At 34.7% G+C, this 10,770-nt stretch overlaps 1 pseudogene across 1 annotated transcript; it reads right to left on the reverse strand.

Annotated features, from left to right (window-relative positions):
- Nucleotides 1–1,264: 1,264 nt before the first annotated feature.
- LOC111305704 (O-fucosyltransferase 27-like) lies at nt 1,265–7,596 on the reverse strand (annotated as a pseudogene). The gene is made up of 10 exons (XR_016331296.1): nt 7,287–7,596; nt 6,809–6,893; nt 5,528–5,598; nt 5,350–5,439; nt 4,991–5,234; nt 4,258–4,370; nt 4,097–4,187; nt 3,856–3,984; nt 2,913–3,463; nt 1,265–2,165 (listed from the first exon to the last, which is right to left on the reverse strand). The product of XR_016331296.1 is annotated as an O-fucosyltransferase 27-like (transcript).
- Between the last annotated feature and the right edge of the window lie 3,174 nt (nt 7,597–10,770).

Below are 10,770 nucleotides of genomic sequence, written 5' to 3' on the forward strand. Positions count from 1 at the left end.
GTCATTGGTGCCCTTCAATACCTTTTCTTGACCAGACCTGACATTTCATTTGCTGTCAATCGCCAAACTCAGTTCATGCACTGCCCCAAAGCTATCCACTGGTCAGCTGCCAAGTGATTTATTTGCTACCTTAAAAACACCTTAAGTTATGGCCTTCATCTTCGTGCTTCATCGTCTATGGCTCTACATGCTCTCTCTCATGCAGATTGGGCCAGTGATGCAAATGACAACACCTCCACCTCACCTTATGTTGTCTTTCTTGGTGCTAATCCAATCAGCTGGTTGTCTAAGAAGCAACGTACAGTAGCTCGCTCGTCCACTGAAGCAGAGTATCGGGCTGTTGCTACCACAGTTGCCAAGGTAAATTGGATTCAGAACTTACTTCAAGAGCTGCACCTATCCCAAGTCTCTCCTCCCGCAGTCTATTGTGATAATGTTGGTACCACTTATCTTTGTCAAATCCCAGTCTTTCATAGTAGAATGAAGCATATCAAAGTGGACTTCCATTTCATTCGCATTCAAGTTCAAAACAAGCTGCTTCGTGTTGTCCATGTTCAATTTGCAGATTCACTTACCAAAGCTCTCAACCATCAACAACATGAAAAACATCGAATTGAGATTGGGGTTGTCAATGCCACGCCTATGTTGCAGAGGCATGATAAGATAACAGCTCATAACACCTAAGATTTCTCCCAAGATCTCTCCACAATCTTTGCAAGACTTTCAGCAGCATTTCATGAGATCATCACACTAATCACAAGAACAATTATTCACCAAATATAGCACCTACAATCACTCTGTATTTATTCTCAGCAACTATTGATGTATAAATGTCTACTGTACAGGATGAATAACATACAACCATTTTCATAAACTTCACTACCTTTATAACATGAAGGTAACAACGTGTAGTAAAGGAAATGCCACATTAATGATCAATCATTAACAGCTTAATCTACATCAGAATTTATCTTTATATAACACCAACAATTCATTTGAAGCAGTTGGGTAAAGGGGGAAGATTCGAACATGCTCTTTGAGTGAGGATCAAATCAATAAGTCAAATGCTTGGACGGAAAAATCATACATCAATCACTAAATCAAATGCTTAGATGTGCTGCTTTATTCTCTAATAATCGGAAATGTTGTATTATGGACATTTTTTCATTCTTGAAAATGAAAATTTTGTATTCAGATCCTTAGAAGCATGATTTTCTAGGCTCAGATATATGCTAGTAGCCTGTTTAGAACCAAAATAATCAAGTATAAAAGGAGGAAAGAATTAATATATTTAATAATGGATTAAAGGAAGACAACTATCTCACTCTGATCTTAATCATGTTCATACATTTCATGCATGAAAAATGCCCAGAAAATTTTGAGAATTCCCTGAAAAAGATAAACAAATTTTATGTTTTTCCATGAAGAACAAGCTAAGACTAGTCAAAACTGGTTGCAGGCTTTAAAGAAAGGCATTATTGCTTTTCCCAGCTAGACTTGAATTATATGACACATCACCATCTAATGGACCTGATTATAGGCCTGAGTCAATGGAGTTTGAGAACTGGTGGAGGCACCTTGCTTCTCCATCTTGATTCTTGAATCAGAATTCGAGAAAATTCTTGCTTACTATATCTATGTACATTGCACTGCAATGCTGGTGCTGCATTTTAGGAACTTGAACAAAATATATAGGCTTCCATTGTCAATCATCACCATCTTCTTCTTGATCCTCGAATTGAGATTCTTCTTTGAGGTTTATATCTGCACCTCCAACATCAAGACTTCCAGTATTCTGAAAGAACAATCCAGATGATGATGGATCATTTTCATCAATATCTTCTTCATTTTCCTTTTCTTTAGAGCCTGAACTTTTTTCACCGTCCATCCAAGCAGGGCAATGATGTATGACTCCAATAGCAGCATGAATTTGTAAATTTGATGGACTTGAAGCATTAGATGATGTTTCCCTAGAATCAGGCCTCCAGCAAGAACATTCAGGGACCGGATGTGAAAGAAAAGACGACAACTTTGACTTATTTGAAGCTTTGATCAGTCCATCAATTAAAGAGCTCCGCAAATGCTTTCGGATTGATGCTAACCAGGAATGGTTTGCATGATATATGTGGCTACGAATTTCTTCCAAGAGGCTGACAACTTCTTTCCTATGTTGAAAGAGCATACAATCAGAATATGTTGAGAGCATAAAGAAGGGCTAAATGGGAGAGAACACCCATCAGTTGTCAACCGGCAAGAGTTGCAAACAAATGGGAAAAGGAGCTATAGTTTGGAAGTAATTCTATTATTATTACAGAATATGCGAGTGCCATTTATGCTGTGGTACAGTCACAAATTAGTCCAAACTCCAAACTAAGTGCGCATTTGGACTTACATCAGGATGATCAACATGTATATACAATGGTTATACAACCCAAAGGTAGCTTAGTTTTCAAATAATCAGGATAAATATAAGTTATTGTGTAGAAAAGATTCTCCTGAGATGGATGGAATTGGCTACATATGCCATCCGACTAATAATGCTAGCCATTGAATTAAGAAAAAGATTAGTACAAAGGAGTGGATGAAGGGATAGAATACAGCATCACAGAATCAAAAACTGTATTATCATAATTAAAAACCATTTATCGATCCCTCACTAATTCAATTTCTGGAATTTAGTAATTGGTCATATAACTAGCATAGCATGTAACCTTCTATTACTTATCTAATTGACTGATCAGTACATCCAACAGACAGGTAAAACATAAACCTCTGCACGGATAGAAGTTAAAAAGAAAATTTGACACCAGCACCATCATTACATTTTATGAAAAATAACTTGCATCTGAATCATACATCTGTAAAACTAATTGCATACACTCAACCAAACATGTGCAGTCAGAGATGTTTACCTGTCTGGCCTGTATGTTTTAGATGCAGCTGACTGATACAATCTGTGTCCCATAACCAGACTGGCAAAATTTGGATGTCCCTTACCATCACGATCAAATCCAGGAATGAAAACATCAGCTTCAACAGAAATCATATAGTCTATTGCTTCCCATAGTAATTTATGGGCATTAGTCCTCAACTCTAAAACTGTACTTTCAGGCTCATTATCGCTCTCAGCAACCCAACCCCACCACCCTTCAAGATTATAAGTCTTGGGTCTGGCAGGAGGAGGTGGAAGAGGACCAGGACCAGGACCAGAGTTTTTCCAAGCATCAAGATTCATTTCAACCTGAGCAGATGATGGAGCCCTTGGATCATTTTCATCAAGGTTAGCCTCACGGCCATAAATTCTACTGAGCTCCCAAACTGTGCTGAGGGAAGTCCTATCAACAACATTTTCAAACATTCCATGAAGAGGGATCAATGTCCTTTGGCCTCCAAAAACCTCTCCTCTGGACACGTATAAAATTGTGCCCCACGGGTATCCATATGCACGAAGAAGAATAACAACCTGCAGAAAGGCAAGCAATTTGAATCAAGATCTCAAGTTTTTTTTTTTTTTTTACTTTTTTCAACCTCAAGTCATTTCTCCTGATCAAATGGAATGGATACATTAATTAGCCAGTTATGAAGCATGGGAGAGGGAGCAATTATCACAGGTTGTTTTTAACCCAGTCAAAATGACACCCACTTTGAAAAATGTCTTGCCTTTGAAAAAGCTATACCAGTTAAGCATCATAGCATATCTCCACCCCACCATAAATGAAGTGCAGGAAGCAGCTTCTAATGTCAGATGGTAAATTGGCATATTTGGTCTCAAATAATAAGAAGAGGCATAGAACTGAAACCTCATAAAGGAATGAAGTTCACCTATTGGAAATTACTATGCTCATCATTTCTTACCTCTTCTGGCGTTAATGGACATGAACCCTTGAGGCGTTGCTTTGCAGAATTTACAGAAAGCTGCCCCTTTATTATCCCACGTTTTCTCATCCAAGATCTTCTGTGCTGGATAAGTTCAGCATGCACATCCTTGGGGGAAGCTCCAAAAGAGAAGAAATGTGTCAAATGATGGACAAGATTTGAAATAAAAGCTTCAGTGAGTAAAAGCACCAATGGTGCCTTCAGAGTTTAAAGCAGGCACCTGAAACAGTTCAGAACAACCATGATAGGCTAAAGCATCTCGTGTCATCCCAGGATCAAAGGCAATAAAAGGTCTTCCAGGAGCCCGTAACCTTAATTGATAAACAATTAGAAAAACAAATTAAAACATACTACAATTTAGAACCATGGTTACTTATTTACCTACGCAAAATATTAGTTGCCAGCTCCAGAACATCCTGCCAGAACATGAGAGCATGAAAAGCAACCCTACATCTGAGTCTTTGATACTCTTCTAGATGAGGTGGAAGAATGGCCTAGATCATATACAAAAATATTAGCAACAATTAAATAAAGAAATTAAAGTTTTTATAGCATAGAATGATTCTGCAGAATGAAGGGCATTTTAACTTTAAATGCTGCAAGGTTCCCATTAGTCTTAACTCTTCATCATGAGAAATCAAAAGCACAAAAGAACGTTCATTAAGAGACTTAAAAAAAAACAGACATACAAAAGGATGAGCATTAAAATGGTCACGGAAAGAGTGGATTAACCAGAGCACTTGGGGTTGCAGAAATCTGACATGAAAAGCAAGATAAGCCATTCTTTGCTACATAACAAATCTGATAGCTGACTTGGTACAAGTCTTTTGGAATTTATTCGGGAATAGAAGAGAATTATGGTCTTGATACAGACTTAGCACATGACATAAACATCAGCCACGCATTTGTAAGAGTGCAAGTACCCAAGATTCAAACACCAGAATTCTAAACCAAACATATTAGAGAACCACCAAACACTTAACGATTAAGTTGATAGATGTGCAACCAATAAGATGCTATCAACCAATAAGAGTTCAAAAAGTGTTATTCCGCTAAAACGAAAATTTTAAAAATTCAAGTCATAGGACCACAGAAAATTGGCAACTCTAATCACCTGCAAGCATCCTCCATCAGAAACAACTAGTTCAACTACAGAATGCTTGATCAAAATAGGAAGCACATTGTGCAAATAATAATATGGTGAAGATGAGTATGGCACTCTAAACACTGGAATCTCCTTATTTCTCCTTGCTGATTTAAGATTTTTAGGAAGGGTTTTCACAATATTAACATCTTTTGCTAAAGCTGCCATGAATTGCTCCTCATCATAGAGGTATGCAAAACTCTTGAGCTGGGAGCTGCATCGATCATACATGACAAATAAGTTGACATAGACCAATTACTGATACATTAAATAGTCATGATCTAACTCCAAATAAGAATTGAAAGCTGTAATAATTATACAAAAATGACCTGATTCCTTTCTTGCTAGTTGTTTGTTGAATCTCTGGAACAACTAAAGTAGCATTAAGAAACCGAGAAAACCACAACCACATCACATATCTAAAAGATTAAGAAAAACATTACAATTCCAATAAGTATAATACAGAATTGTATCTGCAAGTAGGAAATTTGACTGCAGCATCCTTACTGAGCTCCTAATCTCATGGAAACCACCTTGTATTCTGACAAAAACGTATCCGTTTGTCTGAACACTAGGACCTGCTATAGGCAAGCGTATAAAAAAGTATTCGTCATGACTCTTGAGTGTGGGTGTCTAATATATATATATATATATATGATCCAGGAAAAAATGAAAAACAACCGTTGGGGGAATTTTTCTTCTCAGCCTAACATTTATCTTGACAAGTAAAACAATTTTAGTAGGAAAAAAAAATTCTCTGCTTTTAAAAAGGGGAATAAGAAAATGCTACTCCTAATAGACACAAAGACATGATATAAAACAGAACTGTGTTTGCATAGAGACATATGTGCCAATAAATTCATCAACAGAATGCTAACTTAAGCAAGAACAACGGTCCCAATAAAAAACAAATATTCAGAACTATTGGTCATGAAACATAAAATAGAACATAAACCTCCAGAACAGAACATAAATGAACTACAGCAATAGCTCACCTGTAATCTTGAACCAAAAAAAAAAAAAATTCACCTTTCCTACAACATACCTTTGATTTATTTACATCCTAAAAGGAAATTTTATAATTTATGCATGCCCTATAAACTATTTTAGCAACAATCATCATACTTCCCAAAAGAATCCCACAGTTCCAATGACCACTTTTTAAAGTAACGAAATGTTCAATAAAACTCTAATTCTATATGTTGCATATATAAAGTGGTTTACATGTAAGGAAAAGAATTAAAAGACAAGGCAAATTCTAGGTGTTAAGATAGAGCCAGTCTTCTACAATTTTCATTTTAATCTCTCCAAATATTCTAGCACACTACTTCTAATTAATCGATGCTATTTTTAGTCCTTCAAATTCCACTCAGTTAGGTTAAGGCGTTTAAAAATTTTTTAACATTGGAATTGTATACAGAAGACAGTTAGCAGTCAAGGAAGAAAAGGGCTGGCTCATACATTTAAAATATTCTGATAGAAGAATGTTAATAACAGGACTTAAATCCTAATCATTCAATGTTAGCATCTTAACTTAAACCTCTATTAGCTTGAGTCTTGTGGTGGAAAATATGAAATTTAATTTTTTTCACCAAATGAGTTAGGTTCTTTGGTACAAAAGAGGCCACAGCCTGGGGATGGGGAAGAAATTAGAGGTGCTGAGATTTGAACCCTGGATGCTACCTAAATGATTGTATGAGCCAACTGAGCTAAACTCTAGTTCAAATGAGTCATGTTCTTGTAAAACACATAACAGTCGAATAATCAAGGGTGGAAATGTAAGCTAACCTGCATAGTATCCTCTAGGATTTGCATCTGGGTGTAAAGATTCCAATTGCCCAACTGGACCCCATAGTCTTCTATACAATGGGCTCTGCATCAATGCATAAAATGAAAGCCATAAGAAGCCATAAATGTTAAACAAATCTAACAGAAAGAATTGGCTCTAAAATTACCAAAACAGTTAAAAACCAAATCAAACTGGATCCAAAATACAAATTTCAGCTCACCTTAATGAAACAAACCAATAACACTAACCAGTGCAGTTTCAGTAATCAAAATGGATCCAAACCAAACTCCCAAACAACACTAAAACCAAATCCACGTGTTCAAAAACAGACAAGTAAAACCGCCAAGAGCAAAAACTTCTAAGAAAAACAACCAATACCCAGAAAGTAGAACATGTCAAATGAAAAGAATCAAAATTTAAAAGCAGGAAAAAAATCAAGAAAATGAGATTGTGGAAGCATAAAACTTAGCACATTACCGTTCTTGAAAGGTCTGAAGTTTCAAAAATAGGTCTCCAAGAGAAGATTGTTGTGGAAGACTGGTATTCAGAGAAGCCATATTCGGTGAATCTTGCTAGCAAAAAGTGTACAAAGAGTGAAAAAGATGATAAAACCAAACCAACTAAACCAACCCATTTCATTCTAGACTTCAAAAACGTTTTCCCTTCTTTCATATTTCCCTATCTTTCTAAAACTCAATGGTTTCTCTTCTCTCTCCGTCTCTCTCTCTAGAAATGAAAGAAAGTCACACTAATGGAGGAGTCAAAAAAAAAAGAAAGTCAAGAGAAAAGCAAGAGAGAGAAAAAAAGAGGTCGTATGGACACGTGTGAGAACATGTTTTGTGGTAAAAAACTGAACTAACGGGGAGTGTTGAATTGTAACTTGTAAGAGATCAGACATGGTGGCGAAAGATTTCGTTGATAGTACTGTTACTGCTCCACTCGCTTCTTCCATTCGTGTACGCGCTCCAATAAATTTTCTATCCTTCTTATCTCAAATAAAAGGGTAGTCTGATATTTGAAAGAACTTAAAAATGAGTCCGTTTAAAAAGAGGATTGGACCTATATTACAACATTTAAGATTCAAGTCGGTTCGAGCCCCTTAAACTTATATGTCATAAAAGACAAATATATAATATTATTATATATAAACATTAAAAATTTGTTAAAGATTAAACAAAAAATATTCATTTTTAAACCTTAATAAAAGAAGAGGTAAAAATACTTAAAATTAAGCAAAAATAATATTTTAATTTTTCAAAAAAATAAAATTATCTTAACTGAACTTATCACCCTAGAGAGACCAAAATATAAAATGAAGTTCAAATAATTGAGTCAAATTAAATGTAAAAAGACATGTAAATCATTAATATCTCATTTATATTCGATTTGATTTATATAAACTGAGAAATACTCAAATATTAAGATTTATTTAAAAAATTAAAATGTTTAGGATTCCTTCGTTCTCATTAGTGAATAATTTAGGTTTAACCGATGTTGGTACTAAGGATTGAGTCCACAAGAATCAATATTTGATAGTAAATATTTTAGATTGAATTGCTATTTTTTTATAAAAAAAGTTCATGATTGAAAATAGAGAAAAAAATTATAAGTATTGAAATTTAAAATTTAAACTTATTAAATATTATATTTTTAAAATGATTATATATAGCAATTAAGTTAAATTTTAAATGATTATACTTTCATTGTCTTACATTTTTAACACTACAATTCTTACAAATTAAATTATATTTAGTTTTGGTTTTTCCTTTTGTACAAGTGATATTAAATTACACGATAAAAATAGTTTTTTCACTCACATGAATTAGTTCAATTGGTAACGGAATATTTTTTTCTTATCAATTAAAATGAGATTTTTGTGAGAATTATTTCAAAAATAAAATATTGAATGCACTAAATTGATATGAGAAAATATGTTTTTAAAATTTTAAAAAATAATTAAGAACTGATGAAAAGTAAGTAAACCTTAACCCTTCTATAAAAAAAAAAAAAAAAAAAAAAAGCAGCATTCTCTCGTTTTGATATATCGCACTCTTATTTAAGCATTTGAATTATCAGAACGAGTCTTCAACTCTCTTAAGGCTAAGGTGTCTCTTTGAATTTAACCTCGATATTTGAGATTGAATAATTTATTCATATCTTTTTTTTTTTTTTTTTGTTACAAGTAAAGAGAAATGGGACGAAACCAAGTTTTTAATATCCCGTCAAGAACGATTAACTACTAGATTAAAGTTTTAGAACGATCAATTTATTTATATCAGATCTTATTATTTTGTTAAAAGAACTATTTACAAAAGATAACATGTCAACAAAGTTTAGAGAAAGTGGGCATCTTTTGTTTTCATCTTTTGAGGCAATTAGAATGGATAATAGAGACACTGCTCTCTTTGGTGAAGAAACGATTGAACTCCGACATAGTACAAAAAGGTTAAAGATCTTCATGAGAAGGTTAGTGATATCGATTCTTAAGGTAGTGAGGATGATAACAGGACTAAGGTCTTTTATAGAGACTCTCTATTAGGGGAAGCGTATGGGTTTTATGCTGATACCGAAGACATGCTAAACAAGAATATGGACATTGGATTGGTAATCAGAGGAGAAGGATGATATCCAAGAAGAAAAAGAGAAGAATGACGGAGAACTCCAAGTCTCTCTTAGTAGGGAGGAACGCAGAAGAGTAAAAGAGAGATAGGCTCACTCGTTGATTGTCGAAGTATTTGGACGAACAATGGGTTATAAATATCTCGCAATAAAGGTTGAACAATTATGGAAACTTCAGGAAAGACCTTGTATAGTTGACCTTGGCCACGATTATTTCCTGTTATAGTTCCAAATGATTGAGGACTATAATTATGTGTTGAAAGTTGGTTCTTGGTTTGTTGAGGGACATTTTTTAACCATTAGAAGGTGGGAACCAAATTTTAGGATGTCTGAGGCTACCTTCTCCTCTGTGGTGGTGTGGTTGAGGCTTCCTGAATTACTCATTGAATAATTTGATCTGAAAATTTTGAAAAGATAGGTATAAAAATTGAAACTCTGCTCAAGGTGGATGGACATACCCTAGCGGGGAAAAAAGAAGATATGCAAGGATTTGCATTCAATTGAATTTGGATAAGCTTCTCCTCAGATTCATTAGGGTTGAAGGCAGAAGACAGGCTATTGTTTATGAAAGTATTGGGATGTTATATTTCAAGTGTGGTAAGTTAGAGCAAATGAAGGATTTTTGTCCTAGGAAAAGAACGGCAAGCCTTGCAAATCCAACCATGGGTGATCAAAAGCCACCACAAAAAACACCCAATGAACCATGATGAGAAATGTTTTGGACCATTGATGATCATTCAAAGAAAGAAGAATTACCCAAAAACAACCAATAGAAATTTATTAGGTAAGTAAATAAACCAACAGTTAATAATGCCAAACCCAAAAGCTAAAGCACGTGATGAACCTATGTAAAATGTCTCCAACAAAAGAAACGTGAATCCACATTCACAAGATAAGTCGCAAAGATCGTGAACCTCTAAGTGATAGAGAAAGGAAAGGAAAAGAAACAACGTTTAGAGCTTTGACCTCGAGGAAGGAGCAAATTAAAGTCTTAGGGAAGTAGACAAATCATGCAAATGACTTAAGAGATAATGAGAATGGCACAGCAGATATTAATTATGCTGATAAAGGTACACAGATGACTGATATGACCTGTGAGAATTTAAAGTTAGTACCAAGGGCAAGCTTGAAAAGTAAAAGCCTTACAATTACTAATTCCGTGCAAAATAAAAGCATGCCATTGGTCAACTCATCCACGCAAGGGGACTCTCTATGTTCAAAAAAACCAAACTTGCCTAATAAAAAAGAAAAAGTTCACATAAGATTTAGGGGAGAGGAAACAAAACTTAGAAATATTCAACTCGGTAACTCATTGCAATAAGGGCAACTCATGGCACCGTAA

The sequence above is a fragment of the Durio zibethinus genome, chromosome 21 (assembly GCF_047325235.1).
Source record: "Durio zibethinus cultivar Kanyao isolate XHJ-2024 chromosome 21, ASM4732523v1, whole genome shotgun sequence".
Taxonomy (NCBI): Eukaryota; Viridiplantae; Streptophyta; class Magnoliopsida; order Malvales; family Malvaceae; genus Durio; species Durio zibethinus.